At 39.0% G+C, this 17,941-nt stretch overlaps 5 pseudogenes across 5 annotated transcripts; 1 reads left to right on the top strand and 4 right to left on the bottom strand.

Moving 5' to 3' along the window:
* Nucleotides 1–2,397: 2,397 nt before the first annotated feature.
* Nucleotides 2,398–3,390, bottom strand: LOC310722176 (trace amine-associated receptor 6 pseudogene; annotated as a pseudogene). Its single transcript has one exon. The product of its transcript is annotated as a trace amine-associated receptor 6 pseudogene (transcript).
* Nucleotides 3,391–5,489: 2,099 nt separating this feature from the next.
* LOC310722259 (trace amine-associated receptor 13c pseudogene) lies at nt 5,490–6,476 on the bottom strand (annotated as a pseudogene). The gene has a single exon. The product of its transcript is annotated as a trace amine-associated receptor 13c pseudogene (transcript).
* A 2,875-nt stretch (nt 6,477–9,351) lies between these two features.
* On the bottom strand, nt 9,352–10,344 carry LOC310722160 (trace amine-associated receptor 13c pseudogene; annotated as a pseudogene). The gene has a single exon. The product of its transcript is annotated as a trace amine-associated receptor 13c pseudogene (transcript).
* A 3,823-nt stretch (nt 10,345–14,167) lies between these two features.
* On the bottom strand, nt 14,168–15,160 carry LOC310722153 (trace amine-associated receptor 13c pseudogene; annotated as a pseudogene). Its single transcript has one exon. The product of its transcript is annotated as a trace amine-associated receptor 13c pseudogene (transcript).
* Nucleotides 15,161–16,569: 1,409 nt separating this feature from the next.
* On the top strand, nt 16,570–17,562 carry LOC310722157 (trace amine-associated receptor 13c pseudogene; annotated as a pseudogene). The gene has a single exon. The product of its transcript is annotated as a trace amine-associated receptor 13c pseudogene (transcript).
* Nucleotides 17,563–17,941: the final 379 nt, after the last annotated feature.

The raw sequence follows: 17,941 nt of genomic DNA, 5'->3' as shown, positions 1-17,941 counted from the left end.
AGGGCTTTGCCCAGAAAACATACCCTTTTTTTAGCCCACACTGGGCCACATTACTGCCATGAAATGTAGAGCATGTGTGGAGACCACACTATTGGGCTCAACACACTAACTGGAGTAGGGTCCCACTGTGTTCCATTTTGGGGCCACAACATGCAAACAAACCAATTTAGTCTGGGTGTGGGCTGGCTCACAAGGGCCCCATTTTATCCCAGTAACGGAGCCCAGCATGTTTGACCCACAGCCAGCACAAGGTGGTCTATTGGCATGTTGTGTCCCCACTATACTTAATGTGGGCAGCCAGTCAGTTCGCACTATTTTGCAGGGTCTAATTCGGTGGATAAAAACAGGGAAAAACTAGGAAAGAAAAAAAAAAAAGCCCAAAGAATTTGGCCCCATTGGTATGACCATCACCCTTTGATCGCTTGGGGGGATTTGTCCTCTGAAGTCAAGAATTTTGTTCTTACACTTATTAATTTAAATAAACAAGTAACCAAGCATTATTAATACCGTACTCCTTCTTTACATACTTTATCCCATCCTTCTTCCTCCAAACACGTTTAGTGGAATTATGACCCAAAAGTTCTATTTTGGTCTCATCTGACCACATGACTTTCTCCCATGACTCCTCTGGATCATCCAAATGGTCATTGGCAAACTTAAGACGTGCCTGGACATGTGCTGGTTTAAGCAGGGGAACCTTCCGTGCCAGGCATGATTTCAAACCATGACGTCTTAGTGTATTACCAACAGTAACCTTGGAAACGGTGGTCCCAGCTCTTTTCAGGTCATTGACCAGCTCCTCCCGTGATTTCACACCTTTCTTAGGATCATTGAGACCCCACGAGGTGAGATCTTGCATGGAGCCCCAGTCCGAGGGAGATTGACAGTCATGTTTAGCTTCTTCCATTTTCTAATGATTGCTCCAACAGTGGAACTTTTTTCACCAAGCTGCTTGGCAATTTCCCGTAGCCCTTTCCAGCCTTGTGGAGGTGTACAATTTTGTCTCGTTTTGAGACGTTTTGTTTGCTGGTTTTTGGATTGTTTGCCTGTGTTTTGACCCTGGAGTGTTTATTGGACTTTGCTTTTGCCTTTGCCCAATTGCTCTGCTTACTTTTTCTTAAAGCTTGTATTTTCTTTACTCCCTGTCACATCCTGCATTTGTGTCCTCACTCACCTGGCCCTGCACCTGTAGTTTCCCGCAAGAGATCCCTGACAATTATGTGCAATAAAGTGAAATGAAAAGGGAAGGAAATGTTTTCAGGCAGTGAGTAGAGAGAAATAGAGAGAAATAAATAGTGAAATGTATTTATTTATTTCTAAACATAAAAAAAAAACTGTTAATCGTTTAGGTGAAAATTACGAAAAACTATTTTTTAATTAAAACTGTAATAAAATCTCTATTGCAGATGTGTTTTTTTATGTCAGGTATAGTGGAAATAGATGCTTAAATGATATAAAATGTTTACATTGGTCGTTTGTACATATTTTATCTGTCAGGGTGTTAAAGTATGAGGAATTTGTACATCCATGTTTGATAGTCATGACAGCTTATGTTAAAATTTGGTGAAATTCCGTTCAAGTTAAATGAATGTGATCACATGAGCATTTTGAAGAACCTGCCCCATTGTTTTGAAGGTCAACAGCATTCCTGAAGCTACCTGAGATTTCAAGTGAAAGAAATCAGATAGGATTCTGGAATACCATTTTCAATGTGTTTGTATCTTATTTTACTACTCTGATTTAAGGTATAAATCCAAACGTTGTGTAATGGTTGACATGTATTTAAGAATCCAGAATTCAGGAGAATTCTAAAATATAGGGGTTAAAAAAAAATATATAAATATATATATATATATAAATGAGATTTGATACATTGTTTGAATGCAAGCTAGCACAGTCTTTGTCTACATACAAAAGATTTGCTGAGATTCACAATCACATTGGGGTTTTTTTGCACACAGTTTAGCTGGTTAATATCAGAACTGCCTCCAAAATCTCCTCGAAATATGCTGAACTGATTGAAATAGATCTACTAAAAGTAAAGTAAACAATATCCACTGATGGTCCACTATTCCCTCACAGAATAGATAATACAGTGCTGCTTGTTAGTTAGATTTTCTGTATAAAAAAATATAATAAAGCATATATCGAAACAACACATAGAACCTATAGAACATTACATCAGTACACAATCGCACATGCATGTGTTAGTTCATCACAATGTAAACCTTACTTACATATTAATATGGATTTCTGTATTTCAAATGTGAATGGTGGATAAACGTGTTACTCATGAATTAGCATATTTGGTTGTTTTTCCCTCAGGATGTTAACTGGGTAAATATTAGTTTTTTTTGTTAAGGTTAAGATATTGTGCCTCAGGAGTACAAAACAAATTCATGAAAAAACATTGATTAATGCAGAGTCTGTTTGGAATATTTGCAGAGTTATAATTAATTTAATGCACCTCCTAAACCACGGATAAAACAGAGCGTAAATAACCGGATTAATGGTGGAATTCATGTAAACCAAGATTAAAAGTTTCTGAGCAGTTTCCATGTGTAGCTCAATAACACTCCCTAATAAAGTGTAAATATAATACGGAAGTAAACACGCCAGAAACACAGACACTAAAATCCCGAGGACTTTGGCTGCTTTTCTCTCAGATTTCATGGAGTGGGAGGTGATTTTCTGTGTTTGAGGTCGTGTGTGATTATTAAGCTCTCTGATAGCAGTGGCGTGTTTCTTTGCGATCATAAACACACCACTGTACAATATGATTATGACAGAAAGTGGGAATATAAATGATACAACAAGATCGATTGAAAATACAAAATCATTTAGAGTAATTAAACATTCTCCAGGACACATCCCAGGACTCACAGTGGTTCCACTGAAATAATAGTGTGCTGTGTTGTACACCAGGCACAGACACCAGTGAGAAGAAACCACAGTGCACATGGTTCTTGTAGAGATTGTGTTTGAGTAGAAAAATGGGTTTGAAAGCACCAAATACCGATCCACAGAGATCAGAGCGACAACATACACAGACAAGTTCCAGAGAATAAAAGAAATGATCATTAAACCTATACAATACTCCGAATAAAAAATCCAGCATGACTCGATCGTCCAGATGAACACCGACGGCATCACAGAAGCACCGATGAAGAAATCCGACACGGCCAGTGAGAACACGAGCATGTTGGTCGGAGTGTGAAGCTGCTTGAAGTGAAGAACAGAGATGATGACGAGCAGATTTCCACACACTGTTAGAAGAACCACAGCAGCTGAACACACGTACAGTAAGATATAAACTGCAGGAGATACAGATCTCTCTGGACAGGAGAAATGCTCACAGAGATCTGAGAGATTCAACTCCGTCACATTCATGGATACAAAGTTTATGTCTCATCAAACAACTCACTATAAACTCCTGCTCAAGTTACTTCAACGTTTTTATAGTTAAGGAAACGATCCCGCCCTTCATTTTGATTGACACCTGAATACACCTGATAATACCTTGTTGGAACAAAGAAAACATAGAAGTGGGTTTCCACCTATTATTATGATACATGGCAAGCAAATGTCTCTTCATAAAATAAACCAAACCAGTTTAAAATGATCTACAGTGGGGGGAAATTTGTACATTTTCTTAAAAATTAGTTGTATTAAATATGCACTATATTTCTAAAAGTATTGGGTCACCTCACCTTTCTGCTATATGTGGTTCTTTTCCAAACTGTAACCACCAAGCTGGAGGCACTCAATTGTACAGGACGTCTTTAGATGGTGGTATAATTACATTTTGCATTCACTTGAACTTGGAAACTCAAACCTGTTCCAGCATTGCAATGCTCCTGTGCACAAAGTGAGCTCCTTGAAGATCTGGTTTACATGCTTTTATGAGGAAGATCTAGGGAGAAGATGAATAGATATAGCATGGCCGGGATCTGCCCTGACACCCTCGACAGGGCAATGAGGCACAGTGGTGTCCAGAGTATAACAGGAAGGATGGATGATGTCCAGCAGGCCTGGAAGATAGAGCAACATCCTCTGCTGGGCAGGGAGGCAGGGAGAGAGAGAGCGAGAGATGTCTTTAGCAGCGCAGAAAAAAAAGGAATAGTGATGAATTTTGCAGCCCTCTACTCAGTTTTTTTGGGGATTACATTGCACTAAAAGACTCCTGTGAATATTTGACTCAACTTCTCTTCCAGGAGGACGGCTACTGAATGACAAATACTGTCAATCCGCTGCATCTAGTTGTAGGTCAGATGCAGTACCAGGAAGATGAATGTAAGTGCAGATATCTCTTGTGTATACATGTATAGATCAATACACACTGACACCAAGCATAAAAGATCAATGTGCAACCAACTGTGAGGTGCAAGGTGCAGTGATGGGACTAGGTCACATGACAGAGACTGATAGGTAGTGTTGTTCATGGGCTTGACCAAATTGATCAAACCAGCTATTAGTAATAAGCAAATAAAAGTGTGTTGGTAGGTTAGTAGCTCATCTCTTTGGGAGAAAGGTTCTTTGCATGTGGTCATTTTCCACACCCTCTCAGGCCGTTTCCACAGTAGCGCCAAAATCTAGTGCAGTAACATGAATTTCTCTGTGCAAGAAAATTCCTGCATCCAAGTGAGGGCACCTATGAAGCTTGAAACTGGGGAAATGTCTTTCTGTATTTGCAGCATGTGAACAGAGTAACTGCTTTGCTGTTTCACCATATGATCGGTATGAAATTGAAATCATGAGAGATATAAGGCAGAGAGTTTAGAGATGTGTCTGCGGCTACTATTCATTTACTTCTCGAATTCATTTAGCAGAATTTATAGCATTTAGATGACCAGCTGGTTATCTCTCTTTTTTCTTTTTCTTTCTAGGAAATTTGTGTTTTCTTATAGAATGATTGCCCAGGTTAGTGCCTTGCCATAAGAAGATATCTGACCCACCCTGAATCTAGAATATATTAAGGATCGGAAAGAGAATACTGAAGTAGAAAACCATAAAACTGAACACGGTCATTAGTTCAGTCTGGGTGGGAGAAAAAGGGATTATATGCGATGCTGTTGCTCCCTAACAAAATAAAGCTTAAGCCAATATCATCTGTTGCCATTTAAACATTTCTGCTGCATCCATGTAAACACACATATTGTACTGCTATCAGGTGGCTGAGAATTCAAATAACAGCTTTTGGGGGGGGCCGAACCCCCGCATCCAGTGACCCACACATTCATAAATTATTGCCTAAGAAATTAGAAGAAAAAAATAATAAATTGCATTATGTAATTGCACATATAAAAATGTGAAATTGAAAACATCAAATCCATAGAACTTTATCGTCATCATCATCATCATCATCATTTTGACAACCTAGACCTTATTAACATTGTAATAGGCATTTGTGATGCGTTAAAATAGAAACGGTTGCCAAATAATTTAGAGAACGAATATTTGACCTCCTGTTTCAGGAGCATGAAACACATTCATGTAAAAACATTGATTAATGCAGAATCTGTTTGGAATATTTGCAGAGTTAGAATTAATTTAATGCACCTCCTAAACCACGGGTAAAACAGAGCGTAAATAAATGGATTAATGGTGGAATTCAGATACATAAGGAGCCCAAATGTTTGAAAAAATTCTACCTGTAGTTCAATAATGTCACCTAATAAACTGTAAATAAAATACGGAAGTAAACACGCCAGAAACACGGACACTAAAATACCGAGGACTTTGGCTGCTTTTCTCTCAGATTTCATGGAGTGGGAGGTGATTTTCTGTGTTTGAGGTCGTGTGTGATTATTAAGCTCTCTGATAGCAGTGGCGTGTTTCTTAGCGATCATAAAAACCAGACTGTACAATATGATTATGACAGAAAATGGAAATATAAATGATATTACGAGGTCAATTGCAAACAAGAATCCACTGAGAAAAACTGAACATTCTCCGGGACACATTACAGGATTCTGGAAGCTTCCATTAAAATAATAGAGCGCCGTGTTGTACACCAGAGACAGACACCAGTTCGAATAAACCACAGAGCACATAGTTCTTGTAGAGATGGTGTTCGTGTAGAGAAATGGGTTTGAAAGTGCCAAATAGCGATCCACAGCGATCAGAGCGATGGTGTAGATGGACAAGTTCATCAGAATAAAAGAAGTGGTCATTAAGCATACACAGTAGCCTGTATCAAATAACCAGCATGACTCGATCGTCCAGATGAACGCCGACGGCATCACAAAAGCGCCGATGAGGAAATCCGACACGGCCAGAGAGAGCACGAGCATGTTGGTCGGTGTGTGAAGCTGCTTGAAGTGAAGAACAGAGATGATGATGAGCAGATTTCCACACACTGTTAGAAGAACCACAGCAGCTCCACACATGTACAGTAAGATATAAACTGCAGGAGATCTCTCTGGACAGGAGACATGTTCACAGACTTCAGACTGATTAAGGTCGGTCAGGTTCATGAATACAGTGTTTAAGTCTACAGCTTTATGAAACAACTCTCTATTAATTCAAGTTCCAAATAGTAAAGAGTGGTTGAGTTACTCTGGTGTTTTTATAGTTAAGAATATGATCCTGCCCCTAATTCTGATTGACACCTCAATGCAGGTGTCGCCACTTCGCTGAAACTAAATGCAGAGAAGTGGGTTTCCGCCTATTATTACACAAATGCACACTTTTCACACAGTACGCCATGCAGAGAAACATCTATTCATCAAATACCTGTTCAATCTAAATAGTTCAAAGTGATATACCACGTGGGAAATAAATATTTAACATATTACCATTTATTCCAAGTATATTCATTATAATTCATGTCTAATGTAGACCCAATCGTCTACGCCAGAACGCTCTTTATTTGAGACTTTAAACCCCTTTCATTCCAGGTGCTATGGGGGTCCCAGTGTGGCGTGGACGAAGGTAAAAAGGGTGGTGGCAGTGACCAATAGATTATTGACATATTGTAGGGCAGAACGCCATGTAGCTAGATGCAGATCAGGAAGGGGTAATCTGTAGGGGTAATTACCTCTGGGATAATCGCATTCAGTTATACTGCCACCTAGGTGTGGAAAAGTGAATAACGGATTTGTGCAATGTCGGATATTCACTGCAGTTCAGGGTGTTAAAATATTACCGCTAGGCTTGAATACAAGCCAAAACATGAACCAAAGCAAAAAAAAATCAGCCTTACCTGATCAGTGGTACCGCACTTCTGACACCACGTGTTAGGTTTATCTCTCTCAGCTTAAAGTCTCATTTTAGTCAATCTTCATCAGTCCACTGCAGGCCTGGGGATATCAATCACACAAAAACCAACACATGCATAAAAGATATTAATGACACAGAAAGGGACTGCATGTCTAGACCTCCATGCTGACTAGAAGACCATGGAGTTACATATCAGTAATGATGTACATAATGTTCTTGATACATACATAGGCATTTATCATTTAACTAGGTAAATTGCACCTGGTAGAATAGCAACTGTGTTGGAATATCAAATACTGATCAGTGATAACCAGGATTATTATCGTGCCCTGTATTGCCGGATGTCTAGATTGGGAATTGAAATGATGTCAAATATAAAGCCCATATGGCATAAACTTATTTAAGCTATTCTAATTAATAAAGGAGTGCAGAAAATCTTCAAACAAGTTTCTCCAGGATGATTTTAGGGTTTGCCTCCAAAACCCTGGAGAATGTTTCACTCTGACCCCTGTATCTGAGACATTCAAAAGGTTTACAATAAACCTCTGAGTGATCATGTAATTGCTAAGGATCGCTGAACCTTTTTAAACTTTTGGCAGCTAAAAAATATTTAAGATTTTTTATTTTTTTTTATTTATTTTTTTTTTTTATGTATAATCACAGTAGGAGGAGAAGTGAAAAAATTATCCAAGATGGTCAACAGGAAGTGCATAATACAGATTCTGGTGTTCATTTATTTCAGTGTACTTCAAGGACTTGTAGGAATAAAGAAATTTTAATTAGGTACACGTTTCTCATATAAAGTTTCTTTTCGGCTTCTCCCGTTAGGGGTCGCCACAGCGGATCCTCCGCACGTTTGATTTGGCACATGTTTTACGCTGGATGCCCTTCCTAACGCAACCCTCCCCAATTTATCCGGGCTTGGGACCGGAACTAAGAGTGGCTGGGGATGGTTCCCTGACCGGGAATCGAACCCGGGTCGCAGCGGTGGGAGCGCTGCATCTTAACCACTAGACCACCAGGGGACCATTACACGTTTCTCATATAATATAAACAAATTATATTTAACCACAAGGGGGCACAAGGGGGTGCCACAGATTTTTATGAATTGCATTCCTGGAGAACATGCATGTTAAACTATTTGCCGAAATTTAAACACACACACACACACACACACACACACACACACACACACACACACACACACACACACACACAGACACACACACACACACACACACACACACAAACACACACACACACACCCTGTTTTAATTCATATACTAACAAGCTCCAGGAGAAATGTTATATCAAAATGTGTTTAGTGAGTTTTGATCACGCTGGTCTCAACATGTTTTAGAAGTATAAAAAAATTGTTGCTATGCTACTGTATGTTTATATATGCAGCACATTTCCAGAATTCTTGCCCCCCCCCCTAAAAAAAGACTGGTAAAAGACTTGATTGTGTACTAAGTACACAATCAATACGGATATTCCGAGGATGAAACTGTACTGATAAAATCACAGAAATAACAATCATGTTATTGATGACAAAAGTTTTCATACACCAGGTGAGAAACCAACCTGCATGAATACTTTGCAAGTCCTTGTGCTGAGATTGTGCTTATACTGTTTTGTGCATGGTGGCGATTTAAATCCAGGTGTGTTCAATCAGTAATCAGGGGAACTTTCGCATGCATTTGCACTGGGAGAAGAAGTTCATGGTTGCAATGTGAATTTCAAACAAGCTATTTAGATTGGATTATATAAGTATTGAAACACTAGCTCATTTGTTTTATTAAGGATAAAAGGAACATGTTACTCATAGCCGAATTGGCTTGTAAATGCCAGACCAGTCTCCAATTTCTCCTTGAAAAGTTTGTGTCTTAAACCCTCAGAAACCTAAAACATCAATTAAAATCAATCAAATGACTCTCAGCATGGAAAATCCAGTGGTCCTTTCTGAGAGCACCAAAATCAGTAATTGTTCTCATGCTGACATCATTGTCCATAAGTGCAATACACGCATGGGTGAGCAGAAAACATGCACACAGCCTCAGATGAATAGAAATGTGTGTGTGTATACAGTGTACAGAGCACAATGTGCATCTCAGAAGCGCAAAAAAAAGTTCATGAAAAAACATTGATTAATGCAGAATCTGTTTGGAATATCTGCAGAGTTATAATTAATTTAATGCACCTCCTAAACCACGGATAAAACAGAGCGTAAATAACCGGATTAATGGTGGAATTCAGATACAATAAGATTCCAAATTTCTGAAAAAAATCTGTCTGTAGCTCCATAACACTTCCTAATAAACTGTAAATAAAATACGGAAGTAAACACGCCAGAAACACAGACACTAAAATGGCGAGGACTTTGGCTGCTTTTCTCTCAGATTTCATGGAGTGGGAGGTGATTTTCTGTGTTTGAGGTCGTGTGTGATTATTAAGCTCTCTGATAGCAGTGGCGTGTTTCTTAGCGATCAGAAAAACCAGACTGTACAATATGATTATGACAGAAAGTGGAAATATAAATGATACAACAAGATCGATTGCAAACAAAAACCCAGTGAGGAAAACTAAACATTCTCCAGGACATATTACAGGAGTCTGTAAGCTTCCATTGAAATAATACGGTATCGTGTTGTACACCAGAGACAGACACCAGTTCAAATAAACCACGGTGCACATCATCCTTGTAGAGATTGTGTTTGTGTAGAAAAATGGGTTTGAAAGCGCCAAATACCGATCCACAGAGATCAGAGCGATGGTGTAGATGGATAAGTTCACCAGAATAAAAGAAGTAATCATCAAACATATACAGTAAACTGTATCAAATAACCAGCATGACTCGATCGTCCAAATGAACACCGGAGGCATCACTAAAGCGCCGACAAGGAAATCCGACACGGCCAGTGAGAGCACGAGCATGTTGGTCGGTGTGTGAAGCTGCTTGAAGTGAAGAACAGAGATGATGATGAGCAGATTTCCACACACTGTTAGAAGAACCACAGCAGCTGAACACACGTACAGTAAGATATAAACTGCAGGAGATACAGATCTCTCTGGACAGGAGAAATGCTCACAGAGATCGGACCGGTTAAATTCCGTCAGGTTCATGAATACAGCGTTTATGTCTAGAGCTTCATAAAACAACCCGTATACATTTGTGATCTATGTAACTAAAGTATATGTTACTTGGATGTTTATATAGTTTAGGAAATGGTGCCACCCCCTAATTTTGATCGATAACCGAATGCACATGACAATGCCCTTCGGAACAAAAAGCATAATACGTTCCCACATATGAATATACAAATCAAATATTTGCATATGGCATGTTAATCCCAATTTATCCAAAATGTATGCAAAACAAGCATTCTTTTCCAATATCGCATCTTTTTTCCAATATTGCAATTCCACTGAAATATAGATTAGAAAAGTGATTAATCCAATAAAAGTGCATATCTATATAAATAATTATAATCCCGAATTCCAAAAAACCCTGGGATGCTGTGTAAAATGTAAATAAAAACAGAATGCAATGATATGCAAATCTCATCAACCCATATTTTATTCACAACAGAACATAGAAAACATTATCCATTTCATGTTAAAATGGAGGAAATGTACCATTTTATAGAAAAAAACATTTTGACATGTTAATGTGATGGTTGCATGCAAAAAAAAGTTGGGACTGTTGGCAATGTTTACCACTGTGTAGCATCCCCTCTTCTTTTACCAAGGAGGCCGGTTGCTGGGGTTTTGGAAGAGGAATGTTTTCCATTCATGTTTGACACAGTTTGGAAAGGTCATGACCACAGCTAGGTTCCCCTTCAGGAACTTGAGCTGCGTCAACATTGCTTTGGATCGCCGTTGTCCACACTCTGAATCATGTGTGCAATCAGTCCAATGGAAAGCACTCATCAATGAAGCATTCCTTTCATTCATGCATTCCTCCCTAAAGCAGAAGGCCCTTAGAGCTGCAACAGAGCATAAGCTCTTGCTCTAGGCATACAAGAGGTCAGTCTCGAGAGACTGATTCCCTTAAGAGATGATTTAGCAGCCTGGAGGTTCTGCCAGACATGTCTCTGTGGGTCCTGCACAATGTAGACAGAGGCTAGTCGATTTAGTTAGGGTCTTGTCTGGCCTGGCTCACGGGGTGTGACCCATGCTGGTGGGGCTTGAGCAGGCTATGGTCATGGAACAAAAAGTAGATACTCTCTTGAGGAAGGAGGCCATGGAGGTGGTCCCTCTGTCAGACAGAGAGCCCGGGTCCTACAGCTGGTACTTCAAAGTTCCCAAAAGGACGGAGGGTTGCATCCCATACTGAGCGACGTCAGCTGAAAAGCTCAACTTTAAAACTCAGGTTCAAGATGCTGACCCTTAATCAGGTTGTGTTTCAAATCAGGTCAAAGGACTGGTTTGTGTATGATAGATATAAAGGATGCATACTGTCATGCATCTATCCTTTTAGCAAGCTGGTCTGTTAACCCTGCCACACATAGTGCTTCTGGCCAAGGCCAGCAAATACCCTCCTTGTTCCGCCTGGTACCGAAGTGAACTTGGAGGGTTCGCCACCTCTCGGGAGGCCCCTAGAGCTGAACCAGGCCGTAAGCTCTGGCTCTAGATACTCCAGAGGTCAGTCTCGAGAGACTGATTCCCTTAGAGACTATTTAGCAACCTGGCATTCTCTGTCAGATGTGTCTCGATGGGTCCTGTGCACTGTAGCCTGCAGTTGTAAGTTGTAATCACCTATTTAGGCATACTATGGGATTCAACTGTTATGTGGGCACAGTTGTCTTTTGTTGAATCCATCCTTGCGGCCATTAAGTAAGTGACCTCACTTTGAAGCAGTTCAACTGCTGGGTCTGATGGTGGCAGCATCCATTGTGCTTCCACTTGGCCTCCTGCACATGAGACCCCTCCAATGGTGGCTCAGGGCCTGAGGGTTCTCTCGGATGGGCCATCGACTCTGTACAATCAAAGTCATGCGGGAAGGCCCGATCAGATGTGGAATATTAATTGCCCAGAGATATTGGCCATGCTCCGATTTCTGAAGCATTTCTTCCCAGACCTCAGAGGCTACCATGTGTTGGTCTGTACGAACAACACTTTGGTGGTTTCCCAGAACAACCACCAGGGGGGGTCTGCGATCTCACCTCCTGTACAAGCTGGCACATCAGATCCTCCTGTGGATCCAGGGGAAGCTACTCTCCCCTAGGGCAGCGTACATCCTAGGCCACTTAAACGAGGGAGCAGGCCACATCAGGGAGAGATTTTACAGTGCACGGGTGGACCTGTTGGGAGTTAGGAGACATTGCATGGTTCCCTCTGGTTCTCCCCAACACCCCAGCCCCTCTAGGGCTGGACGCCATGGTACAAGCGTGGCCGAGGCTGCACCTGTATGCCTTTCTCCATTTGCGCTGCTCCCGGGAGTTCTGGAAAGAGTTCACCAGGACGGAGTCCCTCTTCTCCTGGTGGCCAGGCAGGCAATGGTTTGTGGATCTGAAAGCCCTTCTACAATACCCTCCCCGAACTCTCTCTAAATTGTCTCTCTGCTCTGTTGGTTTCCAAAATGTATTTCACATTTTTATTCCTTCCTATTCCTATTTTTATGAGCTTTAGCCCAGAGAGGATGGCGGCGTTTCTGGTTTATGTTTACATTTAGTTTTTTTGCATGACAGATCTTTAACCTGCATTTCTGGATGCCATGGCAAATTGTGTTCACAGAATGATTTCAGGAGATATTTTTGAGAAAGTACTGGGATTTCTATTGCAGAATCATGTCTGTTAATGAAGTGTTGCCTGGGGGCCTGAAGAACACAGGCATCAAATACTGATTTTACCGACTACCGACATCGTCCCTTGTGCACAAACAATTCTCTCTCTATTTTTTAAAATATGTTGATGATATTATGTATTGAAGATGATGAGATTCACAATTTTATGTGGTTTAAATTATTCTAAAACTAAAAAAAGAATTGTAGACAGACTTGCTCAGATTGAGAGTTTGCCTCTGTCTAAGACACTGTTTTCATACCCACTCATACCCATGTTACTGACATCTTTCCAATTAACCAAATAACTAATAACTAACTGCAAAATGGCCTTTTAGCTGTTTCTTTTTGGGAACACTTTACTTTTGTTGCCCCGTCCATAATTATTACTGTAAAAGGTACATTTTCGCAGTTTAAACATCCTATTATGATTAAAATATCAGATTGCAAAGGGATTTTTAAACTGCAACGTTTTTACAAAAATAGAAAATTAACTGATTCCACTAAATAGTTCACTCACCAATACTAAAAGCCCTCCCATGACTTAAGAGCAGCACAACATTGGCTGTGATTATCTATTGCCTACAAGTAAATGAGCAAACAGAATTGATGAAAAATGTATTTAAGGTCACATTAGTGAGGAAAAAAATCTCAAAACATCCAATGAAAAGCAAACTGTATAATTCAGTATTATGTTTTATTAATGCAGTGTGATATAAACAGGCTGAGGATTTCACTCTGCATCCCCATTGGCCTTTAAAATCATTAATGCTGCAAATAAATTATTGTACTATTGCTGCATAATTATCTCACACAGGTGTCTACAGCTGAGATTCCACATTCATAATAATAAAAAAATATTCATAACAGAAGAAAATAAGTAGCGACATGTATATTACAATAAAACATTACATTAGCATTGAATTAGCAACATTTTTCAGTTGGTTAGTATTAGTATTCTTTTTTCCTTATTCTTTAAAAGTGTTTGAACATTTTAACCATCTAGATAATTAATAATTACATTTTATTATATAAATTTAAAACAGTATATTGTTATTCTATAAGACGGCATAGTATACTTTAGATTAGGGTTTAGTTTTTTTAAGATGAGCAAGTTTAAAACTCAATAAAAATATTCAAGCACATCATCAGAGAGTGAAAACTTATGACAAAATATTGATTATTGCAGAGTCTGTATGCAATATTTGAAGCGTTATAATGAATTTAATGCACCTCCTAAACCACGGATAAAACAGAGCATAAATAAATGGATTGATGGTGGAATTAAGACAAAGTATGAGCAAAACTTTCATAACAGTTTCTGCCTGAATTTCAATAACGTCACCTAATAAACTGTAAATATAATAAGGAAGTAAACACGCCACAAACACAGACACTAAAATGCCGAGGACTTTGGCTGCTTTTCTCTCAGATTTCATGGAGTGGGAGGTGATTTTCTGTGTTTGAGGTCGTGTGTGATTATTAAGCTCTCTGATAGCAGTGGCGTGTTTCTTAGCGATCAGAAAAACCCGACTGTACAATATGATTATGACAGAAAGTGGAAATATAAATGATAAAACAAGATCAATTACAGTCCAAACCTCATTTATAATGAGAAAACACTCTCCAGGACACATTAGAAAATTTATCGAGCTCATATTAAAATAATAAAATGTCATCCTATATGCCAGACACACACACCAGTTCGAATACACCACAGTGCACATTGTCCTCTTACTGACCATGTCTATGTATAGGAACGGGTTTGAAAGAGCCACATACCGATCCACAGCAATAAGAGCAATATTATAAATAGATATGCATGTGAGGAAACTGCCAATGAACAAAAAACTTAAGCAGAATAATCTCCCAAATATCCAGCATGACTCGATCATCCAGATTAACATTGTTGGCATCACTAAAGCACCAACAAGGAAATCCGACACGGCCAGAGAGAACACCAATGTGTTCGTTGGTGTGTGAAGCTGCTTGAAGTGAAAAACAGAGATGATGATAAACATATTTCCACACACTGTTAGAAGAACCACAGCAGCTGAACACACGTACAGTAAGATATAAACTGCAGGAGATACAGATCTCTCTGGACAGGACACATCAACACAGCGATCAGATTGGTTCAAGTCTGTCAGGTTCATGAATACAGGTGTTTACTAATGTCTACAGAGATTTAATACATGGCTCATGCAGCTCTTGGGTTTTTATCCTGGAAAACTTGATCCCACCCACACAGTTTGAGTGACAACATAATTACATATGATGCAATGCTTTATTGCAAAAAAGCTCTAACATGAAAGTAATCATCAGACAGGAACTAAGCTTCACTAGACATCTGCAAAGATACAGAAAATCAACAATTATAATAATAACAGCAAAATTGTATCCAGGGCGATAAATAAATCTTGAAATGGCACCAAATGCATTAGATTTAATTTAATCTCACATCACTGTTTGGAAAAATTGCTAAACTTCGCTGGAGTTCAATTCTTATTGAGGGAAGGAAAAAATGCTTATATTGCCTATAAGATATGACAACCTGCTTCCTGGTCTACATTCCCCAGTGCCAGAGGTGAAAGCACCATTAACATCAGGTTCATCAACATGGTATTAATAGTTGCAGATTGCAGATGTTTAATATAAGCAGCAGAAATACTAACAGATATTTAAGTGTGAATCATACGGTTACAGTGCATCTGAAAAGTTTTCACAGAGCTTCACTTTTTCCACATTTTGTTATTTTACAGCTTAAAATGGATTAAATTCATTATTTTCTTGCAAATTCTACAAACAATACCCCATAATGACAAGGTGAAAGAAGTGTGTTTGAAAGTCAGCTTCCTGTTAAGCCCTTAAAAAAGGTCCTTGTATCTCCACCTGTGCTCCATCTGCTTTTAGTCATCTACTGTACATTGATGAATCTGATGTTGGCTAAGGAGCAATACTGGTGCAGCAATCAGAACTGGGCATTAAGGATGGCTATCTTGAATACTGCATAAAGAAATGCCTGGAGTCATGTAGGACCTGGAAAAAAAATTGTTCTAACTCTTGGAATACAAAATTCCAAGATGAGGCTTCTGTGCTCATAGTCCTGATTGACACCTGTGTGGGTCATGGCCGGGTCATGATTGGAGGCCTTGGTGTTTCTCTGCGACTTGAGTGGGTTGTGATTGAAGTTGTGCCATCGACTGGTTTCAGCATGATGTGCTTAAGCGGGTCAGAGGTGAAGATGCTCTATAAACGCTTGACAGCATCACCCCCTGGCATGGTTGGGTCATGGGTGGAGGAAAAAAAAAGCAAATGTTGATTTTCTGTATCGTTGCAGATGCCTAGTGAAGCCTAAATCAAGTGCTGAGATTATGTTGTTTCAAAGGTTCCTGTCTGATGATTACTTTCATGTTAGAGCTTTTTTGCAATAAAGCATTGCATCATATGTAATTATGTTGTCACTCAAACTGTGTGGGTGGGATCAAGTTTTCCAGGATAAAAACCCAAGAGCTGCATGAGCCATGTATTAAATCTCTGTAGACATTAGTAAACACCTGTATTCATGAACCTGACAGACTTGAACCAATCTGATCGCTGTGTTGATGTGTCCTGTCCAGAGAGATCTGTATCTCCTGCAGTTTATATCTTACTGTACGTGTGTTCAGCTGCTGTGGTTCTTCTAACAGTGTGTGGAAATATGTTTATCATCATCTCTGTTTTTCACTTCAAGCAGCTTCACACACCAACGAACACATTGGTGTTCTCTCTGGCCGTGTCGGATTTCCTTGTTGGTGCTTTAGTGATGCCAACAATGTTAATCTGGATGATCGAGTCATGCTGGATATTTGGGAGATTATTCTGCTTAAGTTTTTTGTTCATTGGCAGTTTCCTCACATGCATATCTATTTATAATATTGCTCTTATTGCTGTGGATCGGTATGTGGCTCTTTCAAACCCGTTCCTATACATAGACATGGTCAGTAAGAGGACAATGTGCACTGTGGTGTATTCGAACTGGTGTGTGTGTCTGGCATATAGGATGACATTTTATTATTTTAATATGAGCTCGATAAATTTTCTAATGTGTCCTGGAGAGTGTTTTCTCATTATAAATGAGGTTTGGACTGTAATTGATCTTGTTTTATCATTTATATTTCCACTTTCTGTCATAATCATATTGTACAGTCGGGTTTTTCTGATCGCTAAGAAACACGCCACTGCTATCAGAGAGCTTAATAATCACACACGACCTCAAACACAGAAAATCACCTCCCACTCCATGAAATCTGAGAGAAAAGCAGCCAAAGTCCTCGGCATTTTAGGGTCTGTGTTTGTGGCGTGTTTACTTCCTTATTATATTTACAGTTTATTAGGTGACGTTATTGAAATTCAGGCAGAAACTGTTATGAAAGTTTTGCTCATACTTTGTCTTAATTCCACCATCAATCCATTTATTTATGCTCTGTTTTATCCGTGGTTTAGGAGGTGCATTAAATTCATTATAACGCTTCAAATATTGCATACAGACTCTGCAATAATCAATATTTTGTCATAAGTTTTCACTCTCTGATGATGTGCTTGAATATTTTTATTGAGTTTTAAACTTGCTCATCTTAAAAAAACTAAACCCTAATCTAAAGTATACTATGCCGTCTTATAGAATAACAATATACTGTTTTAAATTTATATAATAAAATGTAATTATTAATTATCTAGATGGTTAAAATGTTCAAACACTTTTAAAGAATAAGGAAAAAAGAATACTAATACTAACCAACTGAAAAATGTTGCTAATTCAATGCTAATGTAATGTTTTATTGTAATATACATGTCGCTACTTATTTTCTTCTGTTATGAATATTTTTTTATTATTATGAATGTGGAATCTCAGCTGTAGACACCTGTGTGAGATAATTATGCAGCAATAGTACAAT

This window comes from Silurus aristotelis (genome assembly GCF_946808225.1).
Source record: "Silurus aristotelis genome assembly, chromosome: 28".
Classification (NCBI taxonomy): domain Eukaryota; kingdom Metazoa; phylum Chordata; class Actinopteri; order Siluriformes; family Siluridae; genus Silurus; species Silurus aristotelis.
This window is presented reverse-complemented; position numbering and strand designations above follow the sequence as displayed.